A 25,894-nucleotide genomic window follows, 5' to 3' on the forward strand; every position below is an offset into this window, starting at 1 on the left:
GTATCTCTGCTGGGGGTCTCTGAAGCACAGTACCTCCTGGGCTGGTGCAACTTACTCACCACCCTGTGCTCAAGGCTGTGCCTACAGGCAAAATCAAGCCCAGAGGCTATAAAAGTCAATTTGCATCCTGCTTTCATGCTGGCTTAGCAACCATGGGAGAGGTTTGCTGTGTAGAATGTAAACATAATACCTAATTTGTGATTATGAATTCACTGTGCCATTTGCTGAAGTGGTATTACAGCAGGAGGGAATCTGATTTCCATTCTCTGGTGAGGGCTCCCAGAATGCCAGTGTCCCAAGTGCTCTTACCGAACAGTAATGTCAGTGCTAGGAGTTGTCTCAGAAATGCCAACAGCAATTGAGAATAACAGGCCAGATCCTCAGCTGGTGTAACTCAGTGTAGCTCCACAGCAGGCAGCATTCAGCCAGGCAGGAGCCTTGTAGACCAGCAGTTCTCAACCAGGGGTGCAAGACCCCCTGAGGGGCTGTGAGCAGGTTTCAGGGTGTCTGCCACACAGGGCCGGCATTAGAATCATCAGGGCCCAGGGCAGAAAGACAAAGCCATGCTGCCCTGAGCCCCGCCACCTGGGGCTGAAGCCTGAGCAGCTTAGCTTCACGGGGCCCCCCTGTGGCGAGGGACCCCGTGCAACTGCCCTGCTTGCTACCTCAATGCAGGCCCTGGCTTTTATATGCAGAAAAACAGTTGTTGCGGCACAGGTGGGCCATGGATTTTTTTATAGCATGTTGGGGGACCTCAGAAAGAAAAAGGTTGAGAACCCCTGATGGAGGCTTGCCCCTCGGAAGAGCTGGCTGTTATTCTCCAGTCCTTTTCACTATATAAGCTGCCAGGTCAGTGTGCTGAGAAGATGGGGTGCTGTTTGTTTTTGTTGACTGATAGTAACCAAAAATACTATTCCAACAAGCAATAGACCAAACCCTGCCGCCCTTTCTGGAACCAGCAGTATTCACGCTTCTCTCCTGCCCTGGGGATTTCCATTCAGAATAGAGCCGCATCCCATGAATACAACAGAGCTCCCTGGAGTGTGTGGAGTCTGCAGTCAGTGCCCGCCCCATGATGATGTGCGGGCGGAGGAATTCCCAGCAGGGTGTGATGTTTAGGTCTCTGAGGGTGAGGAACAGCAACCACTGCGCAGCTGCGTGAGAACTCCTTACCGGCCAGTTCATGGTCCTGGAAAAGTCACCGGGGCTCTGCCCTTCTGGCTGAAAGGTGCAGTGCTAGAGATGGCATAGGCAGCTAGTAAGAGGGATGAGGAAGACAAGAGATCCCTAGGCAGGGAACTGGTCACTCTCCATGTATCCTTAGGCCAAAATACAGTAGAAATAAGCAGATTTCAGACCTAGGGAAGTAACACAGCTTGGCTTAGACTTTACGATACATTTGGGGGGCATAATTCACCTAGCTGTACACCACTACAATCTTGCATTAGGGCGTATGCGATGTTTAGATGTCGCATCGACCTTGTGCTGGGGTGAATTTCACTCTTCCTCAATAAACTGATAAGGGCTAGTCAGGAAGCATGATCACTGCTTCCAGATTGGCTAAGAATTGTGCCACACAATTGGTTTTGTTACTCCCTGACCCCTACCCCCTCCTACCACCATGGCTTGTTTGTCTTCTCTGTTTTGACTGTAAACTCTTTGGGGCAGGGACTTTACCGGCAGGGTTTGTACAGCACCTAGCGCAACGGAGCCTCTCAGCGTTACCCCAGTGAAAAGTTTAATAATAAAAACCACATGACTTGCGCTCAAAGTTTGGAAGCTCATGGTATAGTGGGCATTTAAAACAACACTTTAAATGGATTGTTGGGGTTTTTTATTGTTCAGTTACTGTATCTGCCAGATCTCTGGAAGGCTTTGGTCTGTCTATTACTTACTGTGGCTCAATTTGTGACTGCTTCTTGGAGACAGAAAGGGAACGAGTGGGGCAAACCCTGGCTGGAGGCCAAAGAAAGGCAATATACAGTAGGAAGAAGCTGCAATTCATTCAGCACAGACACTTCTCTGCAGTTAGTCTGTGCTTTCTGAGGTTAGTGACAAGACATTGCCTGTCAGACAGGCAATTATTCCATTTTGGAAACAATTCTTTCTGTCCATGGGAATATTTCCAAGTGCGTGGATCTGTTTTGGATGACTGTGTACTGGGCTGCCCTGGATCAAAATGGCATTGTTCTTTGGATCATGCAAAGCCATGTTGCTACTGCCTAGGGAAGTTCTTGAATAACAGCTGCTATTAGTTGCTCATCCCTGAAGCTCCATGCAGGTGGCCAGACAATGTTTTCATTCAAGTGAAACCTGGAGGCTACAGTGAGAGTGCTGGCACAGAACAGAAATACCTCCCATGCTGAATACACCCACACACCAGAGATCAGACTCAGCAGCGTTAGCCTTGAAATGGTGAGCCTCTCCTACCTCTTGTGTGGCTTAGATTTTAACAGGGCCTAAAGGGGTTGGTTGGGATAGCTCAGTGGTTTGAGTATTGGCCTGCTAAACTCAGGGTTGTGAGTTCAATCCTTGAGGGGGCCATTTAGAGATCTGGGGCAAAATCAGTACTTGGTCCTGCTAGTGAAGGCAGGGGGCTGGACTCAATGACCTTTCAGGGTCCCTTCCAGCTCTATGAGATAGGTTAGGTGCCCCAATCACAGTGAGGGAGTTTAAGCTGGTGGTTCCTTATTGGCTCATCAAGGAATCAGACCCTCAGGTGGAATTTGTTCCCATACATGTTTCCTTGTCACTTTGATGCTGTGCACCACAGATCTGATCCAGGCCCCATTAAAATCAATGGATAGTCTCGCACTAACTTCAGAGGGCTCCAAATCAAGCCCCATAAGGGCTTTTTTTGTCAAGAAGTTGCAGTGGTAATGGGTGCAAGTGGGAGCTTCTGTAGTCAGCCTAGGAACTGAGGAACCCCAGAGACTGGTACGTAGTATCTCTCTTTCGGTGGGGAGATAGCTCCCGTTAGCATGGGAGCATCTCGCCATGTTCAAGGTATTGATCCTCCAACACCCCTGTGAGCTTGTGCAGTGCTAGTATCCTTGTTCTCCAGTTGAGGAACCCAGGCACAGAAAGGTTAAGTGCCTTGCCCAAGCTCACACAGGAAGCCTATAGCAGAGCAAGGACTTGAACCTGGATCTCCAAAGTCTAAAGGTAGAACCCGACCCACAGGACCAGCCTTCTGTTTCCAATAAGTTACCTACACTATATGGCATGGCAGTCTGGCTCACAGACCCCTTCTCACCAAGTCCTTAGAATTGAATAGTGCTTAAGCAAAGCACTGTGACCCACCCTGAGATTTGACCAGTCAGAGTTATGGCCTTTTGCCTTATCAATCTGCTTCTATGTCCCCTTTCACCATAGTACATGAGTGTCTGTTTCCCAGTTCTCCTGCCAAATGTACAATTTAGATCTTCTGCTCCTGCAGTTTGACTCATTTTGTGGTGGAGCTTGTCTCCTCGTGTCATTTTACACCCTGGCTGCAGCCTCCTGGCAGTGTGCTTGTGTCACAAACATTACCCCAGCCCTGGATGGGCTTCCTAATCACTGCTGCAGAACGGGTTTTTGAGAGTCACCGGAAAAACTCACAGACCTCCTTGTCTTTGTCTTCCTTCCCCCTGCATCGAATTCCTTCGGGCACATAAGCATCAGCAGGATCTTTCAGTCAAGAAGCATGTGGCACCGATGTCAGGCAGGGCTGTTGGAAGGGGGCTGCCCGCAGAAGAGCTGGCACTCAGCAGTGTTATGCCGGCTGCTGCCCCTCACAATCTCTGCCCTGTCTAACTGGGTTGGCTGGCTTGAGAGCTGGCAGGATGCCCTCCTCACACATGGCCATTACTGCAGGTGGGCGAGGTCGCCAAGACCTCATTGATGATCATTAAGCAAGAGTCCGAGCCAGAAAGGCCCTAATGATCTTCTCTGTCCCGCGCTTAAAGTTGGTCCATGGGCAAGGGGAGGTGGCAGCCATAATTCAGCTCCCAACTAGATGAACTGCTAAAATGAAAAACCTGCCACAGGTAGGTCCAAGGATTGGCCTAGAACTCTGCAAACGCAGTTTCATGCTAATCCAAGAGCACGGGACTTCGGGGGAGGGGGGGAGGGTGGCAAGACAACAGAAATGGGGTGGGGGGCCAGTCTTTCCAGCTCTCCAGGAGACTCCCTTTCTCTCCCATAATGTCCTTGCCCCTGAACACTGCACTGTCCAGCACTCAGCTGGAAGCTGAGGGTAGGTCTACACTATCTGGTAGTTCGGCGGCAAGCAAATCGAACTTCTGGGTTCGACTTATCGCGTCTTGTCTGGACGAGATAAGTCGAACCTGGAAGTGCTCGCCGTCGACTGCGGTACTCCAGCTCGGCGAGAGGAGTACCGCGGAGTCGACGGGGGAGCCTGCCTGCCGTGTCTGGTCCGAGGTAAGTTTGAACTAAGGTACTTCGAACTTCAGCTACGTTATTCACGTAGCTGAAATTGTGTACCTTAGTTCGAATTGGGGGGTTAGTGTAGACCTGCTCTGCTGCTGGCCAGAGATCGAGGGGAAGAGTGGGGCTTTTTCTGCTGTTGTGCTCTTAACAAACTGCAGCTCCCATGCACAGAGCTGATAGACGTCTGCCTGATGTGGAGGGTCTGGTTGGTCCAATAGCTTGGCATGTGATGGTATGGGAGAAGAAGGGAAGGGGTCCCACAGTCAGAGCACACTCCCTTGGATTTAGCCCCAGGAGGTCCCATCTCCAAATGGCTGCAGCCGGCTTCCTGGGCTCTCTTGCCTCTGTCACATAACGTGCTGAAGGCTCTGAAGTTGCACAAGGTCTTAAATGCCCATTTAACACAGCATGAGACTGGGATGAGTAACACAGACTGCGGTTCAGAGTTCCTTCTGTGGGCCGCCAGCAGCGGCCCATGGCGACAATGAAAAATGATGAGCGTTCCTGCATTCCACGGGACAAGGGCTCATGGAGCTGCAAACAGGCACAGCGGTCAGTTTGCAAGCTGCTATCCCGCCGCTGCAGACATCTGCTATTGCTGACACTAACAATGCGCCTAGCGGTAACGCTGCCTGCCTCACAATAGACTCCCAGCGAAGTTCAGCTGGGTGGAAAAACTCTAAAGGGAGCCAGCACCTGCTTAAAGAAGTTCATGAACTTGTTTCAGTTTCAATGTCCCTTCATCCCACACAAAGGCCAGAATGATTAGAAGTGACAATGGCTGAAGAAAAGAAAAACCTCAGCAAAACAAAACCTTTTCCTTTCCTCCTCCCACTCTATTTTCCAAAGGAGCCAAATGAGTTTTTTTTTTTTTTTTGTACTCTGAATGCAAAAAACACATGCCCACTAATCATTCCACATGGCCTCTTACTATTCTGTGTGCATCTGATTCCATCTCCTCTTAGGTTAGAATTAGCAATGGGTGCAGGATGGAAAACATTCAACCGTTGGCTACGCCTGCTCCACGGAGATGGCCAAACCAGGCTGGATCAGTGCCTTGGCTTTGAATCAAACTTGCCCTTTGAACCCTTGGGAAGTACAAGAAAAAGTTTGGTTAACTTCTCCCTCCCACACTCGCCAATTATTTTGCTGCCTGTCTGGGTTCCAGCCAGAAGCAGAAATATTGAAAATATCACAAGGAAAAGGCTGTTTCCAGCACGACCAAGAGCAGAGAGCCCCAAGAAATCCTGTGTGAGAAAAACCTAGTCTTGCAAAAGTGACAGCCTAGTTGGGCAGACTTTAAAAAAAACCCTCATTAAAATCTCAGCATGTGTTGGGTTTGCAGGGATTGTGGGTCTGCAGCATCTAATTAGAGGAAGAACCTGAGGTTCCTATTAGAGCTGGTTGGAAAATGGGAAAACATTTGGGGGGGGGGGAGGAGTAAAGATTTCTTTCCATTTTTGTGTCATCATTTCCCAGTCAGTTGCTGCTCTCCTGGATATGATCTGCATTGCAGGTTGGGTAGCTGGAACTGTGAATAGCAATTGTACCTAGGCTAGTTGCACCGTTTTTTATTTTTGCCAGGCTGAGTAAAATAATCTGGTTTGTAATATGCAGCATTGATGGGGACTCCCTGAACGCTAGAGCCCAGGGAGTCCGGAGCATCTACAGCCTTTGCCTCTGAGTCTGTGCTACACACAGCAAGTTACCAGCCATCTAGAGGGGACAGATCCACAACCCTCAGAGTGATGCCCTGCATGAGATCAGTCACAGGACTCCTCAGTGTGACTCAGCAGGGGAGAATAGGGCCTCTAGCAAGTATGGAAAACCTCTGCCTTTCCAACAGGTCCAGTGCATGTTTACTGTGAAATGATGCCTTACCTCATTCAGTAATACGAAGAAAGAGGGTATGTTTCTAGTAGTGATTGGCACTGGGAATCAAGTACGTCTTTGGCAAGGAACTAGAGCGTCTCTTTGCTGAACATCTGCTAGCTATGGATGGTGCTCAGAAGAAAAAGTGTTGCAACCCATAACATGTCCAAGCCATGACAACAAAGGGTTTCTTCTTCCATGCCTGTCTTCTCCTGTTTGGCAAGGGCTTGCACACATCATTCTTGAAACTGAGCTCATTCACGCTGGAATAACCGAAAAAGCATTAATGATGCACCACAGGGATTTAAAACTGTGTGTGAGTGAGAGAAAAAACCCCTAAAAGGAAGGAGCTGAAGGCAGCATACAGACACAGCTGAATGTTACTGATTTTATTTTTTAAACATTGTTTTTTCACATAATAAAATTCAGTATGGACAATGTAACCTTTAACAGAAGATTTTCAAAATTGGCTTTCTAAAGTTAGTCTGTCTGTATTTTACGTCACAAGGAACAACTGGGTGCTCAGCACTTCTGAGAATCAGGCCGTATTTTTTCAGTGCCTAAATATGGATTTGGGAGCATAACTTTAGGCAACTTTTTTTTTTAAGTCATGGCTAAAGCATTTTGCTTCTGTCTTGTATACTCACCATTTTTAAAAAAATAATTTCATATACAAACTCCATGTAATGTGTAGAAATTTGTTAACCTAAACCAATATCATCCTAGTTATTAAGGACTGGATCGTGGCCTCGCATAAGTGGGAGATTAAGATACATTGTTCCTCTCACGTCCCTGTATGTCTGTTGCAAGAGATAGTATTCCCTCCATGCAGCAAGTTAGGCTAGGTCTACACTACGGGGGAGGTCGACCTAAGATACGCCACTTCAGCTACGTGAATAGCGTAGCTGAAGTGGCGTATTTTAGGTTGACTTACCTGGCTGTGAGGACGGTGGCGAGTTGACCGCTGCCGCGCCGCCGTCGACTCTGCTTCCGCCTCTTGCCGCGGTGGATTTCCGGAGTCGACTGAAGAGCCATCGGGGATCGATTTTATCGCGTCTTCACTAGACGCGATAAGTCAATCCCCAATAAATCGATTGCTACCCGCCGATTTGGCGGGTAGTGAAGACGTGCCCTTAGTAGCCTTCGCTCCACCCCACCCCTAAGGCACTAGCAAGTCCAGTCATTGGGGGGTAATTGGCTACTGGTCCATACCAGTAACAGATGGCAAGTCCGCAGAAGCCAAGTGGGAGTCGGAAAGGACTCGGGTCTCTCTGAAGCACCGCTCCTTTCCTTCAGTATTTCTGGGGCACTGCAGTTCCACGCAACCCCTTATACAGGCCAGGTTATATAAGAGCAATGCATTTTTTTATCCTTTTTCTCTTGACTGGACCTTTTATTATTCTCTCTACTTTCTGATTGACTGAAACTTACCTATTAACCAAAGTATTCTGTTTCATACCTTTTTAGTGGAATAAGAGTATCCACATGCTCATGCAAAAATCTTGGGCTCTTTTCTTGGGCCCTTCTTCAGTATGGGCCTAGGGGGCCAAGACCTTCATCTGCTGCATATGTTGGGGATCCATGGTGGATAACCCTGACCCAAACCCCATGGCCCCCTCAGCAAAGTGCACTAAGTAGTTCTTCCCTCCACCTTCCTCTCGGAGACCTGTCCCCTGCACAGAGGGGGTAGGTAATAGTGTGGTGAGCATGCTAACTAATCCCCCTTTGGGGTGTGGAATGTGGCCTCTTCAGTGAGGACCATATAAAGCAGCTGCCTCCCCCCCAACTCCATCCCACTCTTCTCCGTGTCTTCCTGGATCACATGAAGCTGAAGCCCGGCACTGTTATCGCAGGGTGGGGAGGAGGAGGAGGAGGCTGTATGCTGACACATTTCACCTTTGCAGGGACCCACCTCTCCACCGCACCTCAGAAGGGAACTTTTCTATAGGAAAGAACTGGCTACTGTGTCTGTTTCCACTGACCTCTTCTGGGTGGAGTGAGAGCTGATAAACAGTGTCATTGGCCCTATACTGCTAACAAATCACAAAGATCTCCTTTAATTCAGGTGATACTGGCGTGCCTCTTTTGAGCAAGAGGATGTGAGTTCCATCAGTCACAGAAGTTCGGAGTGGCCAGGGGTGTGGCATAGAGGCTATTATAAAGTCCTAGGGTAAAAATTTTAAAAGTGCATTTTCAAAAGTGACCTAGTCACTTAGGAGCTTAAGTCTCATTGAGCCTAAGTCACTTTTGATAATGGGACTTAAAAGTGCCTAAGGGCTTGTCTATACTTACCGCGCTGGTTCGGCGGCAGGCAATCGAACTTCTGGGTTCGATTTATCGCGTCTAGTCTGGACGCGATAAATCGAACTCAGAAGTGCTCCCCGTCGACTCCGGTAATCCTGCTCGCCGCGAGGAGTACGCGGAGTCGACGGGGGAGCCTGCCTGCCGGGTCTGGACGGTGGTAAGTTCGAACTAAGGTACGTCGACTTCAGCTACGTTATTCACGTAGCTGAAGTTGCGTACCTTAGTTCGATTTGGGGGTTTAGTGTAGACCAAGCCTAAGAGACTTCTGAAAATGCTGTCCCCATCTGTCTGTCTAATTTATTAACCAGATGGGAAAATAATTAAGGGGGAAATCCTCTCTGTCATTAGCTCAGCCTCTATTTTAAAATCTGGGCCTGTGGATTATTATGGTTTCCACCCTTTCAAGGCTCCCAGTTCCTAATGTCCTTGAGAGAGTTCAGACTTGGCTGAGACAACGTCACCACTTGCCAAGTCATCACAAGGACTCCAGAACATGCCTAAAGACCGGAGCAAGAGAGAGATGAGGGAAAATAGACAAGTAATTCTGAGACACTTTAGTATTCCTGGCGGTACTGCTGCCATCAGCTGTTCTATCAGCTTTCACAGGCCCTGCTATAATTAAGATCTGTCAACACTGATAAAAGGCAGAACATTCAGTCAACTAATTAAGTATCACTTTAATACTCTAATATTTAAATTCAGGTTCCTAAATCAGCGGAATAATAAAATGTTTTATGTATGCTTAAATGGCAGGGGAGCAGCATGTGAATATCTCAATAGTGGATTTAATTATCAATCCGTCTTGCCCTTACTGAACCGAGCTGACCTCACCGCCGCTGAAGCGGAGCTGGAATTCTCCTGTGTCTCCGTGAAATAAACATACAGGCACAAGGCTGGCCCTAGGAGCTGGGAGCCAGGTAAGCAGTGAGACATGCTGAGCTGCAGGTAGACTTCAGTAACCCTCACAACACATCTGGAGGTTGGGAGGGCTTAGGAACAGTGTTTCAAGGATACTTGTTAAGGGGACAGAGGGGGATTTTACTAAGTGGTGGCAGGGCAGAGCTGGAGTAAGAGTTACCAGCTGGCAGTAGGGTCAAGTGGGAGGGGTCTGCTCTCTCACAGATCATCTTTCAAGGTTGCAGCAATCCATGGTTTGACGCAAAGTGCTGGGTATATTCGGGGCTCATGTGGGAGGAGGTGCTAATAAAATGGGCTCCTCAAAAGGACCAGGCCCTGTGTAGCCATACACATGGCACATACCTTGGACTGACCAGATCCAGGCACACTCACATGCATTTACACAGGTTCAGTCTGACTTTAACCCAGATCATTTTGACTAGCGGGTTTTTTTTTTTTTTTTTTTAGCAAATTGTTTGCTTATTTCTTAGGCCAGAAAGCTTCCTGAAGCTGGAAAAATTAGACTTAATGCAAACCTTTAACTGCAGTGGAAACCTGTAATCCTTGTCAGTGTTTGCTTGGGCCCGGGGTGGCAATGGATGTGTGTGGAACAGGGACGAATGGATCGATTCAGGGAGCGTCAACACCAGCAGTGGGAGAGACCTTTCAATATTAAAAGCACATGCCGTGGAAGCTGAATATGATCTAGGGAGGTGAAATGTAAAACCAAGCCGGCAAGGTAACACGTTAGACTCCTTTTGTCTTCTGGTTCAAACTCCCGGGTGAGCCACTGACTTATCTGTGGTAGGAGATCCATGAGTTCACTGGGTCATCACCTCTAGGGTGACCAGACAGCAAGTGTGAAAAATCAGGACGGGGGTGGGGGGTAATAGGAGCCTATAGAAGAAAAAGACCTCAAAATTGGGACTGTCCCTATAAAAGTGGGACATCTGGTCACCCTAGTCACCTCCAGAAAATTTCTTCTAGGCCAGCAAGTCTCTGGCATACACACCTAAGTGAGCTCTCTCTGTAAGCATGCCAGTGTGCTTACTGGGGTGAGAAGACTACTTCCCCTTTGGACTATCCCACAGGCTATCTATGGAAACTCTTTCCATTGCAGGCCATCTCTGCGACCACCAGGATGTCTTGTCCCCTTAGTGTGCGTATCCTGCCATCTCTCCATTGTGCTTCCTTTGCGGGGCTTTCAAAAGAACAGCACTGGCAGAAAATCTAGAGAGAGCTGTAGGTCAGGCCTGCCCCACAGGCCACAGCTCAGTGAATGGAAATGGGCCACCATGATCTCAACCAGGGTCTTATTCTTTGTGGATTTAGCAGCCAGATGAGTTTCATCACAGAAAATGAGCCGGTATTTGCCTACCAGATGTGGCCAGACATCCCAAATCTGTCTGAAGTCAACATGCTTAGCAAAACCCTTAAGTCCATTCTGAAGTCCCAGCACAGGACCCTTTTCATAGACTATCAGGGTTAGAAGGGACCTCAGGAGGTCATCTAGTCCAACCTCCTGCTCAAAGCAGGACTGATCCCCAGACAGATTTTTGCACCAGATCCCTAAACGGCCCCCTCAAGGATTGAACTCACAACCCTGGGTTTAGCAGGCCAATGCTCAAACCACTGAGCTATCCCTCCCCCTTTTGAGTAGATTATTCCCCACCACCACCTTATCCCCCCATCTCCTGCCAACCTGTTTCAGGCCAGATCATCAGCTGGTGTAAATAAGCACAGCTCCACTGACTTCAGTGATTTACATCTGCTGAGGATCTGGCCCTCACAGCAAGTGGAACCTGCTTAAAGCCAAAGTCCCTCCCCATTTGTGGTCACTGAAAAGCCTCAGGCTCTTTCTGCAAGAGGAGCTGTGTCCTGGCAGTATTCGAGTTTGGATTTTTGCTTGCTTAAATTCTCCCTGCAATTTCAGATGGCATCTGTGTTCCCACTTCAGCCTGTTGAGTCTGTGTCGTGTTGCTAGCTAGTTGCCACCCCATATTTCAGTGACAGGTGAAATGATTTATCTCTCTGTGGTTTTTCTATCTCTGGCATAGTAATAGTGCACTTCAGCATCCTTCCAGATGAAAATAGACTTTATGGCAATCATGTTACAAAAGACGACTTATGTGAATTTCAACAAGTGAATCTTTTCACTTATGTTATATAACACATGACCTAGCCATTCTCCAAGCTTTGCCCGAGGAATGGGATGAATGAGCTGAGGGGGGAGAATTTTATTGGGGGTGGGCTGGTGTAGAGATGGGCAAATGCTGCAAGAAGGTTTCCTTAAAATGTATGTGAATTTTGAAACAAATTCACTTTGTGTCCCATTTGCTAATTTTCTGTGTACGTTCTACTGAGTTCCCGGGCAGGAATATTCATTGGAAGAGCAAATACTGTAGAATATCCACCCAAAGTGAATTATGACTGTAGAATTATGGGTGTTCACACTGGAAACCTGATTCTAATAGTTAATCCAATCAGAGAACAGAACTATATCACGTGTCCAATAAAAACAGCTCATATTTTGCATATTGACTAATCACAATGAGTTGGCTCATGACCATCTACAGATAAAGATCCTGATCCTGTTATGAGCTCCAGATAGGTGGATGGGTGCTATTGCAGGAGGCTGTCTTCAGGAGCGGGCCTGAGAGTTATTTTCAGAAATCCCTTGGCAAAAAGTGTTGGAAAAACAATTCCGTTTGAGAGAATCTCTATCTGTTCATACACAACTTGCCAACAGAAACAGTGAAATTTGTCAAAGAAATGAATCATGACAGATTATTTGCTCAGCTGTCATGGAAAGATTGTGGATATTGATCTGTTTCTAATTTTGAATGTCTCTTTATGGAAATTGAATGCCATGTGGAGTGTTAGTAGGCTGACCAGATGTCCCAATTTTATAGGGACAGTCCTGATATTTGGGGGTGTCTCTTATATAGGTGCCTATTACCCCCCACCCCCTGTCCTGAATTTTCACACTTCCTGTCTGGTCACCCTAAGTGTTAGGCACCTGGGATCAATTGAACATGTGAATGTGTTATTTGTATTGCACCTGGCGGCCTCAACCAAGATCATAGCCCCACTGGGTTACACAAATTGCACACAAATAACACTGCTCTACAGCCAAAATGCTTCTGAAATAAACGTAGTCAAACTTTACTAATTCTGGGTCACTGAGAACGGAAATGATGCTTAAAATTGTTGATCGGCTCTAGTTTTCAAGATATGCTATTGGGTCAGTATATACAACCCTTGACTTGGGAATGGCGGAGGATAAGTGAGTTATAAAGGGAAGGGATCTCAATTTAAACCAGAAATGACTAAAATACATCTTTGACTGGATCTATGAATAAATCTATGACTGGGTTTGGACAGTACTTGCTTTTTAGGCAAAACAATGAATGATGCAATCTGAAGCTGGTATTGCGTCATACATGATATGAATTGCATCATGTTATTCCTAGAAGTCATGGATGATGCAATCATAACGAAGCTTACATCACTCTGCTGAACAAATTGCCCTATATCAGCTCTAGAAATCATACAGTGTCGTGCTCTCTTATTTGTCAGTGTTTGATTTTGCAAAGGGACACATTTCTGTTTAGCTAAAGTGAGCAGAGATGCCTCGTACTTGTGTGAACAGTGCAGATAACCTCTGCTATGTTTGTGGTGAAGTGACTTTTGCAGTATAACCACTATGGTTAAGAAAGCCTATCACCTTTATTTTGGCTGCAAAATTGGAGATCGGGACAAGAGGTGGGCCCCACACATATGCTGCAACACTTGTGCAACAAATCTTCGCCAGTGGCTGAACAGGAAAAGGAAAAGGAAATCTATGTCTTCTTCGAGATGATGCATTTGACCATGCACTGCGTGGCAAGGAAAAGACGGCATGGAAAGCCTTCCAGTTAGTGGCAATAAATTTTCTCAGAAACAACAAGGCAGACAACTACAGGTTGTTGGTGGAAAACCTCCTCAAGGCATACAAAAGCCTTGGTTGCAACATGTCACTAAAGATATATATTTTTTGCACTCTCATCTAGATTTTTTTCCACCGAACTGCGGAGCAGTGAGCGACGAGCACGGCGAGCGATTTCACCAGGACAGTGCAACAATGGAGAAACGCTATCAGGGCAAATGGAGCCCATCAGTGCTTGCAGACTATTGCTGGATAGTGACAAGAGATGCTCCATTTAATGAGTACAAGAGACAAGCCAAGAAGCGCCAAGTAGACACTGAATAGGACTAAACTATGTACATAATATTTTTTTGCCTTTTGTTTCATAATAAATGTTATTTATATAACTCTTTTGCTGATTTTTAAAGTGTTACATAAACAGGACAGGTGAAATATTATCATGTAAAGCAACCATAAACACATGAAAAGACCTAGGTTTACAATTTATGATTAAAACTCTACTATCTACACAATATACATAGACATAAAATGTAAAAACTTAAATATCTTAGAAACAGTAGCCAATCAGTTGTTTTAATTGTCATATTTGAATTCAGCACATCAAAATACATAATAAATAGCACATTTTATCTCTGAAGCAGACGACTTCTCAAAAATTGTAGACCAGTGTAATATAGTCATTGCTCCAAAGAGTTCACAGTCTAAATAGACAAGACAAACAAAAGGAAGCTTTATGGATTATCATCTCTATTTTACAGGTGGGGGCAGTGATGGATTAAGGCCTAGAAGATCCTCCAAGGTATTTAGGCTCTTAACTTCCATTGTGTGTTTGTTAAATCAAATCCATCGATCTGAAATCAATGGAAGTTAAGTGCCTAAATACCTTCTGAGGATCTGGGTCTAAGTGGCTTGCCCGAAAGTCACAGAGTCTGTTGCAGAGGTAGGAATAGAACTCAGTCACCAAAATCCTAATCCAGTCTCTTAACCCCAAGGTCATCCTTTCTGTTTGGGTAAACGATTGTGGAGCTGGAATTATTAGCAGTTAATATACTGTGCATGCCCACTAAAGGAACCTCACCTGTGCATGGCTGGGAAGAAAGGGGCTTCCTTATGGATGGACCTGGCTGGTTTCAGTATATTGCAAATTTGAAATTATTTATTGGCTCTCTGGAGTCCTACTGGAATCCAGGCAGCTGGAGTCCGGTATTTTAAGGAGACAGCGAGATCCAGTACAAGCTACTGTATAAATCCATGGTACTCCCACACCTTGAATACTGGGTACAGTTCTGGTCGCCGCATCTCAAAAAAAGATAATATTAAAATTGGAAAAGGTGTAGAGAAGGGTAACGAAAATTGTGAGGGATTTGGCACAGTTTCTGTACAAGAAGAGATTAAAAAAGACTGGGACTGTTTAGCATAGAAAAGACTTCTGTTGAGGGAGGATATGATAGAGGCCTATAAAATCGTGACTGGTGTGGAGAAAGTGGAGAAAGAATTGTTATTTACCCCTTCACATAACACAAGAACTAGGGGGTCACGTGATGAAATTAATAGGCAGCAGGTTTAAAACAAACAAAAGGAATTCCTTCTTCACACAACGCACAGTCAACCTGTGAAACTCGTTGCCACGGGGTGTTGTGAAGGCCAAATGTATAACTGGGTTCAAAAAGAATTAGATAAACCTTGATGGTTTAGAATTAGATAAACCTTGACCTAGCCCCCATGAACTATTAGCCAAGATTGTCAAGGACGCAATCCCATGCTCAGGGTGTCCCTAAAGCTTCGACTGTCAGAAGCTGGAGATGGCCCATTTGAAATTACCCTGTTCTGTTCATTCCCTCTGAAGCATCTGGCATTGGCCACTGTCAGAAGACAGGATAGTGGGCTAGATGGACCATTGCTCTGACTCAGTATGGCCGTTCTTACGTTCTAATTCACACTGCAATTTTTTACAAAGTGCTTGTGCATGCTCTGAATCTTTCATTTGCCTTTCATCCGTGGTGCACTTTCTGGAGTCACTTAATGCGTATTGCCACCAACTACCATATGCTGCGAGTAACAGTGTAGCCATGAAGTGATTTAGAAACAAACTAAGTCAAAAGCTTAGGAGGGGAGAAAATGTTTCTGGAAAAGAATGCAATACAGGAGATATAATGCAGAACTAGTTTACAGGACATAGCTGTTATTTTCTCTCTCTTTATCTTGGTGCCTTCATGTTGCTGTTTATTTTTACACTGTTTTATGTCTGGTGGGGCTGGCATGGAAGCTTCATAGCAAATTATGCTCTCCATACTCCCGGAGAGTTTCTGTTTTGCTGAGCACATTTAGGGGACGTAATGGGATGACCAGCAAAAAAAAACCCCAAACGGCTGGGTTTATTTAATTTTTTTTAAATAGCAAAATGCACCAATTTCATACCCTGCAGTTCCTTCCTGACAACTCAGCCTTACACATCAAATTCCAGTGAGTGACAGCAACCAGAGGCTATTCATAAAGGTGGCGTATCAGCATGTAATAATCATAATTACATGAAATAATAACTATCTAAAGGGCACCGCGGTGAGTGACAAGGCAGAGAATGTACCTTGACACCTGCCAAAGATGTACTAAACACACACAGGAATATTCCCCAGTATTCTGTCACTTTGTCAGCTCACAGAGCCAGCTGAAGTTAATAAAATTACTTCGACAAAGTCAAGCAGGGTTTTTTCCCTTGCTGCCAGAGGGACGCTGCTGTAACACAAGTTCACAAAGTCATTTAGGAGTTTGATCCAAATCTGGCAATGACTTTATCCTTCCTCTTTCTGGCTCTAATTAGCATAAGAAGTGCTTCCACATGGAGCTTAATCTGATAATTATTAATGATTATAACAATAATAACTGATAAAATGGAGGCAGCAGTGGCCTTGTGGGGATTGGTTGAAAGACGCTTTGGAAAGGTTTGATGTTTTCTCTCATGCACTCTCTTTAATGTTTAATAGCAGGGGATCAGGGCTGGGATACATGATAGTCAGGGCTTAACATTCAAGGCATGATTTTCATAAGTGACTCATGATTTTAGGGTGCCTCCTTTTTGGGGGCCCAACTGGAGATGCCAAAAAAGGGGCTGGATGTTCAGGATATGGGAGCTCATCACCAACTGAAAATCAGGCCCTTTAAAGAGGCGTCAGAGTGAGTATTTAAAATCACCGAGTTGCTTCTGAAAAATCTTAGCTTTTTAGGGCTTGAGCCAAAGCCTGCTGAAGTCGATGGAAGTCGTGTTCTATCCATGTGTCTGTTTTATCTATTTAGATTATAAGCTCTTCAGGGCAGGGCTGTTTACTACTCTGTTTGAACAGTGTCTAGTACAATGGGGGTCCGTTCTTGGTTAGTCCAAGGCACTACTGTAATAAACATGATTTAATAAATGTAATTGACTTCACTGGGGTTTGAATCAGCTTCTCAGATAGGAACTATGAAATTACTTCACTCTTTTCCTGTCTGGTAATGATCAGCCCTTTAACTACAGGGTTAGGCATTATTGTGAATCTAAGAATTTCCAGATCAAAGGTCCATCCATTTCTGATAGTGTCCAGTAACAGATGCCTGAGAAAAAAGACATGGCGCACTGAACCGCATAGTACTATAGACCATGGGGAGAGATTTCTTCCTGATTCCAGCTGGTGATCAACTTATGCCCTGAATGATGATAGTTGGTAGAACCTTATCAATTTTTATCGTTGCTCGTGCAGCTGTGGGTGGTAATCTTATTCATGGTGTAAAAAAGTCTAATCCTTTTTATTTTAAAAATAAATTACACAGCAATATGAACAGAAAAAATCCATATGAAAAGACAGATACGAAAGTGTGTGTGAGAGAGAGAGCGAGAGTGATAACGTTGGAACAATTAACCTTGGGATGTCATGGATCCTCTATTATTTGCTGTCTTTAATCAAGATTGGAAGACTTTCTTAAAAATATGCGCTAACTGAACCAAATGTTACAGACTTGATGCCAGAATCATGGGGTTAAAATTCTCCACCCTGAGCTGTGCAGGAGGTCAGATGAGATGATTGTAGTGGTCCCTTCTTGCCTTAAAATATGTCTCTGTCTCTCTCACTCTCCCCCAATTAGAGCTGAGCCTGGACTCAAGTCCCCAGATCTAAACACACACACCATTTGGGGAATGGGAGTTTGAAGCCAAACCCAGCTACAGAACTGAATTTAAACCAGAAACCTGGATTGGCTGTGCTGCAGCTGTGGCCAGTGCGGTTCAGTGAGGCCTTCTAGGTACTACTGTAATATAGATGATAATAGAAATAATAATTAATAATAGGACTCGCACTCTGTACATAACCTACTGCCTGTTTTTTCCCCATAGTTGTGTGAGTTGTGGGTGTAGTGCACTTGCTCTCACTGTGACTTTCCTAGCTGTTTGTGTTACTTAAATACCAAAAAGTTCACTAAAGACCATTCTTTATATTTTTATACTTTATATTTTATAACTCCTTGATCTGATGTACTTTTTTAATTGATAGCTGGGAGAATACTTAATTCATCTCTTTCCGAGGGAGACGAGAAGGCCAATGCACCACTCAAATTCCATTTAAGCCCTATTATAAGAGCTTAAATGGCACATAGGCCTTGTGCCGGTTTTATGCACAGAGGTGAATTTCACTCCAAAGGCTTCATTGTACCCATTAACATCTCAGCTGGTGCAATCTGATGTATCACATATGTCCTGTACCCTGCACCTGCCTCCATCTCTACCAAACTGGTCTGATCCCAACATACTGTATTCCTTGGAAGAGCTGTCCACTGGTGGGAAACTGATTTCAGGACACAGGCATGTCCCAACATCAGTGAAGGGGTTGGTATAATGTCTCTACAATACTGCACGTTCTTCTGACGATCACTGGCTTAGGAGGAATTTTTGTTGTTGTTCCTCTGTTGGAAATACATTGGGCGAAAAAGGGACCCCAGGCAAAATCGAGTCTTATTATCACAAGGTTTTGCTCTTGTGCAGCTATGCAGCGAAACACAGGGGAAAGCCTCTGTACACACTACTGATTCCAAAATAAACTCCAACTGCTGGCTGCAGCATGCTAATGAGCCCTGAGAGGTTCAAACACACAGCTGGCCTGGCCTGTGAAAGCTTCCCTCCATTTTAAAAAGCTACAGGCCAAATTCTGCTCTCAGTTACAAGTCCCTCACTCTCACAGAATTCTGGGGGCAGAATCATCTCCTCCCTCCCCTGCCCTCTTCTGACAGGACAGGATCTCAGATTTGGCTGAAAGGGAAGTCTGGTGGGTGCAGCTCCATGCTTTGTACCCAGGGTGGTTCTCCAGCTTAAACCACTGTTGATTTTCATGCTTCCATGAACCAGAAGCCACATTCTATGCTGTCACCCTATGCGCTTTCATGTCCTAAGCAGGGCTGGATCTGGCTAGTGTGTGGTTGAGAAACCAGCAAAGAACACACGGATGCAGCGTAGCCAACTCTTGTAAGTTTGAGTCTCTCGATATTGGTATCCTTCTTAATGCTCCAGCTCCTAGAGTCGTACGTTTGAGAATCTCAACTTTCACTGATATATATTTAAAAGCAAATTTCTAGCTTTCATGGTTGCGGAGAAAAGCTTGAAAAGGGAAGCTGGCGTGAAGGCTCAGAGTCTAGAAGGCACACAGAGAGACATCCTCCCCACCCCCCCGCTGCCATTAATTTGTCTGGTTTAGTTTAATTTTCTTGGGGAGACCTTACTCATGATTTTTGAATGTTTGGGGTTGGCCAGGGGTTGCAGGTACTGTAGGAAGCAGAGCTGGCAGCTCAGAAGATGTGACCCTTCCATCTCTGTGCTGAGACAATGCGGTGGCTGTCTTGGGGGGCACACAGAACTGGAATAGTCACCCGAACTGTAATTAGATCCCACTTATTACATTTGACATCAATGAGACCATGTGTGTGCTTACAGTGAGACACGTGCTTTGCTGGATCGGGGCCAGCTTGCTCACGATCATGCAGGATCAACTCCTAAATTCCCTCTGAGATTCCTCCTGTCTTAAAGTATTGAGTCACGGTGCTGAACTGCTGCATGTCAGTGGTGGCTGAAGTGATCCCACTATGCTCATTCGCTTCTTCCCCAGGGTGCTAAGAATGATGTTTAATATTTATTTAGAGATCCTCAGGTGACTGGAGCTATGTACACGCAAAGTATTATCAGTACCACTGGTAGTAAAGGAGATAGGGACCATGCTTGTGTGTGGAGCGTTTAGTCAGTCTGGGCTTAGGAAGGAGGTATGCTGGCAGGGCTCCTGACTTTTCGCCCCCATAGTCTGTGTGTGCTATAAAGTTATCTGAGCACATGGAGCTGTCATTACACTTCATGTCAGCCTCCCAAGAAATACACCAACGGAAGAAGAAATTATCTTCTGCACTCTGATGTGCTTTCCAATTGGGTTAGCAACACCGGAGTGAGCAGGCAGAGGGATGCACAGCCCCTAACACCTCGGCCTCTTGGCATAGGCACGCCTCCCATATTTAGGGGCAAAACTCTTCTTTCTGTTTTCTATGTGAGCCCAGCCCAGAGTAAAGGAGGCCGAGTGTGGTGTCGCATGCTGGCTGCATTTGACACCCAGCAGAAACACACTTGTCGTTTTGACCAAAAGACACCCAACAGTTGGCAAACAGAACAGCCGGCATAGTGAAAAATAACGCTATGGGAGAACAGAGTATTCAGCTTCATTTGCTCTTTAATAGATTTCCATACGAATTGCTGGACTGGACCACAACCGGGGTCCATCTAGTCCAGTGTGCTCCAACAGTGCCAATACTAGCTGCTTCAGTCTAAAGTGCCAGAGACCCCCAGCATGCAGCTATGGGGTAATCTGCCCATAGGAGAAGTTTCCTCCTGACCCCCCCAGATGAGCTCAAATCCTGAGGCAGGAGATTATGTTGGAAAATCTTCAGCCTGGGGCAGTATTATCCAAGGATGTGGAAGAATGCACCTTGGATACAGATCACTGAATCATACACCAACATGGTCCCACCCCATCCCCTTTGTGGCACGGGAGTGGCTTAATTTGTTGTTTCCCTCCTGTAGATGATCCTCTAATGTCACAACAGCCCCCATCAACCATTAGCGCTGTGGACTAAACCAGCCCCCTGCTGTCCCAGGATTGAAGGGGTAAGAGAAAGCAAAAAGGTGGTGGAAAGCCTCTTGTACCCTCTTCCCTGGATGTGCAAGGCTTGCTCCCGTACGTGTGGGTCTGGTCCTCTATTTTTAAATCTCAGGTGCTTATTTCATTTGCCTTCATCTTCACCACATGAGAAGCTGGCTGGGAACCATAATCCCATCAGGCCTCATTCTTCTGTGTGTCTGGAGCCCTAAAAACGAATCAGACTTAAAGGGAAAATTATACCTGTCTAATGTTGGGTTATTTTTAAGAAAAATGCCTAACATTAAACAGACAGGTATAATTTGAAAATGTTTCATGACTCAATGGCTGCAATTTCAGATCTCATCCCATCTCTCTCCAGGCCACCTTTGGCTTCTGAGCTCTTAGGGTTCCTGTACTAGGCCCAGCACCTTTACAGGGCCTTAACCTAATTTGTGTAGTTGTAGCTGTATTGGTCCCAGGTTATTAAAGAGACAAGGCGGGTGAGGTAATATCTTTTATTGGACCAACTTCCCCTGTTGGTAGAGAAGAAGAGCTTTGTGCGGCTCAAAAGCTTGTCTTTCTCCTCAATGGAAGTTGGTAACAAAAGATATTATCTCACCCACCTTATCTCTTAACCTAGTTTAGCTTTTTATGCCTCATCTCTTAAAAACAAGCTGGCGTGACACACTTCATCAGTGAAGAAGCCTGGAGGGGGTGATTAGTGATGTAATAGATGAGATAGAGAACTTTCAATATCTAGCACCGTCCTGCTTCTATCTGTCTAAAGTTTTGTTCTGTAGCCTTCCCCTCCGCAATATCTAAGCAGCTGTCTGTGGGCCTTGTCTAATATCTAAGGACTTTCTGTTGCCATTCCCCTTCAGCATCACAGCCCAATTCAAGTGCCAGCAAAAATTAAAAGTAAAGGTAGTTCTGGGGCTTGGTGATGCAAGGTGGTGCTTTTCAGTGTTAGTTTGTTGGGTCAAGTCCAGCCCAGCTCTGTTGCGACTGAAAAGCTGGAGGCCTGTTTGTTGGCCTTTGTGCAATGAGTTGATAGCTTCAGTCTGGCTGCTAGTGCGCAGGTGGTATTAACCAGCATCCTTGTTGGATGCCTCAGTAGAAAAGCCAGGGCCTGGATGTGCTTGGAAACTGAACTAAACACTCTACCTTCTGGGTCAGGGATAATGTACAATGTGGGAAGGCTTGTCCCACCTGTCACGTACCTATTCTATAGTCACACGGAGGACGTCTGTCTCTAGGGCTTTCGATCACTTAAAGGTGAAGTAAAACTGGGCGATGGTCCTCACAGCACACTGCACCTAACGCAAAGGCCAGGCCTGTGACCTCGCCTTCCCTCAGCAGCAAATTAGACACAGAATCAACCTCATATTCTGAGAGACGCTCCTAAAGGGCTAGAATGTGCTATTGAGTCACAGCCTGGAGACAGAGGCAGTGCAGTGCCCACCGCCCCAAAGGGAGCACGGCGAGGTGCTCTGTTTCAGAGGGGCACAGGGCCTGCTATGGGGAGGGTAGATGTCAACATCCTCTAAAGTGTGTGGCACACTCCCCTCCCTGCACGTGCTGTGCTGGCCAGTGGCAGGTGGGGGGTCACACCTGCTACCTGTTCTTCCCTGTCTCCTGGTGGCTGACTGGAGCCTGGTAGCAGGCCCTGCTTTTCCTTCAAGCACAGAGATTACAATTCTGACTGACCCTTTTGCAGGCTCTGCCAGTGAGGAATCTCCTTGCTCCACCCAGTATGGCCACATAAGAGACAACCATAATTGTTGAAATATAACCCTTATGGGCCTGTGTAGGGGGGCATTGTGCATTTTAGGGGAAAGAGAACTGGGTTGGGGTTTAGGAAACCTGAGTTCTGTTCCTGCCACTGCCACAGACCCCAGTCATGTCATTTTCCCTCTCCCCTTTGCTGGTCATGTCTACTTAGACTGCAGTCTGCTTGGGGTGGGGATTGCCTCTTACTGTGTGTCTGGGCAGCGCCTAGCACAGTGGGGCCCCAATATCAGTCAGGATCTGTAGATGCTACTCGAATACAAAAACTAAGTAGCTTGAAAGATACCGGACTAAAATGTCAGACTTTGCTTCGGAATTGCGGGTGGAAAAATTGTGCAAAACCAAGACAAATGCCAAGTTCCAGATGCGGCTTAGCCTCTGTGTGAATGGAGTCACAGAAATTCCCAGCCCCCTACGTGTGGGGCTGCCATTGGAACTTCTGCCTGTTCCCTCTCACGCGGTCACATTATCAGCTTTCAGCAAAAGGCCACTTATGCTGCCTGGCCTCCCTGAAGAGACCTCCTGGCAGCAGCAGCCTTGTGTCCTGAAGATGGTGTTGGCTAGAGCAAAATCTCAATTACCCTGTCTTGTGCACTCATGGCTGGGGTTTATCGAATGTGTTGGCTTTCCGTGCTCCAGTAATAGCTTGATAAAGGTGCCATCTACTGGGCAGTCTTTCCCCACTCAGAAGGCTGTAATTTAGTGGCAAGCATATCCTTGGAGCTGGAGATTGACAAGGAGAGGCTGGGGGGTTGTTAATAATACAGTAGGTGGGGAAAAGCAGAGGAGAAAACACGCCAAAAATTGCATTCAGACAACACAGATGACAGTTATTTTGATTTGTAAATGTCTACCTGGTTGGAAAAACTGCCTTAAATAATACACAGCTGTCAAACTGTACTGAGACATGTGCTGTCTTAGCGTGACTTCAGCCAAGCACTGTACCAATGGGGGTCTGTATTTTCTCACAGCGTATGTTCGGCATAAACATACAATCTCCTCGCCTATGTTTGTCACTGACAGATCCCTGCGGCACCTGCACTATGTCATTACTGAACTCAGCCATTTGGGCCTTTCCCTGGACTTTTTTTATAAGAGCATCTGCTGAGGGGCAAGGAGGGGAGAGAGCAATTCCCAATGTCACAGCTATGTTTTTGTGCCACCTACAGTAGCACACAAATTGGCTGAAAAATTGGAGATGAAAAGCACTGGCAGGATTAGCACTTAGCTGGCAAGCTCCGCAGATGGGTTTGAAGACAGTGTAAATGCTACACACAGGATGAGTGACAGTATGGACTAGTGGATAGAATATTAGGCTAGGAGACCTGGGTTCTAGCCCACCAATGTTATATATACCATCATGTGCCAGCAATGCCCCTCTGCTATGTACATTGGCCGAACTGGACAGTCACTGCGTAAAAGGATCAATGGACACACGTCAGATATCAGGAATGGCAATATACAAAAAGCTGTAGGAGAACACTTCAACCTCCCTGGCCACACAATAGCAGATGTAAAGATAGCCATCTTACAGCAAAAAAACTTCAGGAACAGACTCCAAAGAGAAACGGCTGAGCTTCAGTTCATTTGCAAATTTGACACCATCAAATCAGGATTAAACAAAGGCGGTGAATGGCTAGCCAGCTACAAAAGCAGTTTCTCCTCCCTTGGTGTTCACACCTCAACTGCTAGCAGAGGACCTCACCCTCCCTGATTGAACTAACCTCGTTATCTCAAGACTGATTCTTGCCTGTGTATTTACATGTGTCTGATGAAGTGGGTATTCACCCACGAAAGCTTATGCTCCAATACATCTGTTAGTCTTAAAGGTGCCACAGGACTCTCTGTTGCTTTTTAGGGTTTGAGAGACGTTTTGGGGCAAACCGGGGTTGATTTACAGTTTTCCGTCATAAATGATGGGAAACTTGTAGCTTTGTGTGACTTTGGTGGAAAGTTTGGCTTAGTTTTGCTTTGACTTTGGGGTTTAGACAGATTTGCAAGTTAAATTAGGGGGAGATGACTTCTGAGGACTGAAACAGACAAAAAAGTTCATGTGCCTCCTTGGGAGACAGAACCGCTGGCTTTTGTGCACAGTTGCAATCTCTACAAATAAGGAAATCTCTCCGTTTAAAGACACACAGATCTTCTTACAGTCCCCTCTTTCAAGGTTGAAATTGCTTGTAAATGCTGTGTCTGAAAATACATTTTGCACAGTAGTCGACTTTCATGCACCATTTCAGCTGGCCAGCCTTCCTGGGATCTCAAAGTAGAAGTTGCTGAAAAATCAAAGTGCCTTTTTATTTTCTTTGTGCCGTGATTGATACGTCTCATCATGTCATGGATCTATATATAGCTTCTCCCTACAGGGAGAGGCAGTGGCTGCTAGTGGCCATGTCACCTTGGGTGGGATTAATTAACCCTGACATCATAGGTTTTCATGGATGGAGACCCCATTCCCTGCTGCTTGTCAATAGAAGCCGCTTACAGAATGAATGCAGTGGGGACTCGGGAAGCTATGTAAACATGATTGGTTTGCCCAGAGCCAAGGCATTTCCAGTGCCTACTAAAAAGAGCAGGAGCCAATTTTCATCTCCGTGTTTTCCTTAGGGCTTAGCAAGGAACCAGTGAGTTTGCTGCAGCTCCGATTACAAACATTTGCTCTTTTCTTTAGCCCCTGCTGACTCTGCTGTTGGCTTGGTGACAGCATTTAGCCAGTGTCAGAGCTTGGGCCATTCCACAGCACTTGTCTGATCTTTCGGAGCAACAAGGCAATAAGGCCGCATCGTAGGGAGCAGGCCTCTTCAGGCTGCAGAATGCCAGGAGGCTCAGGAGTGGGTCCAGCCACATTAGACTCCACAAGCCTAATGCCCCACCACATCATCACCCGTATGCAAAGGCAAAGGCTGAAGGATCTGTAGAGAGCTGGCTCCTTCAGCCCTGCACCATCCCTTCTAGTGCTGACATTCAGGGAGCCCTTGGGTGGATTGCACCTCACCCCGTTCGGTTGTTCCGACTTATTCCTTCCACACAAATTTGCCATCAGAACAGCACCGGTTCTGTTCTCAGAATCTCTGCACCCATGGAGTTGAGGGGAGAATTTGCAATCCCATGGAGAAAAAAAATGCTTTCTGCTACTCCGACACTGTGCTGATCTCAGGAGGCATGCACAGCCCTGTGGGTCTATTCCAAGGTTGGCTCTTTAATGGAGTTGCTCCCAGGTGATGGGAATGTGAGTCATGGGCGTGGCAGTCAGGTGACCAGCCATAGTATATAAGGGGAGCCAGTAACTCAGGTGAGAGAGAAGATCTGTCTAGTGCCTAGGATGAGGGTAAATAAAAAGAGCCACAGCAAATGTGAACTGGGGGGAAGCCTCACCTGAGAGAATCTGGGAAGGGGGGTTATTTACTGGGGAAGCTCGAGGAAGCTTGTGGAGGAAGAGGACCTGTAGAACACTGAAGACCTTCGCTGGTGCTTGGGTGGCTAAGGGCGAGTAGCTCAATTATGGAGGGTCCCCCAGGGTGGGGGACCTGTAGTAGTGGAT

At 46.2% G+C, this 25,894-nt stretch overlaps 1 protein-coding gene across 6 annotated transcripts in view; it reads left to right on the plus strand.

Moving 5' to 3' along the window:
* GALNT9 (polypeptide N-acetylgalactosaminyltransferase 9) overlaps nt 1-25,894 on the plus strand; it is a 903,908-nt gene that overhangs the window by 366,009 nt on the left and 512,005 nt on the right. For all 6 annotated transcript variants that reach the window (XM_065568515.1, XM_065568512.1, XM_065568518.1 and 3 more), the window contains one exon: nt 9,361-9,524. The gene's annotated coding sequence lies outside the window, so the exon portion shown is untranslated. The remainder of the gene's footprint in view (nt 1-9,360; nt 9,525-25,894) is intronic.

The sequence above is a fragment of the Chrysemys picta genome, chromosome 15 (genome assembly GCF_011386835.1).
Source record: "Chrysemys picta bellii isolate R12L10 chromosome 15, ASM1138683v2, whole genome shotgun sequence".
NCBI lineage: Eukaryota > Metazoa > Chordata > Testudines > Emydidae > Chrysemys > Chrysemys picta.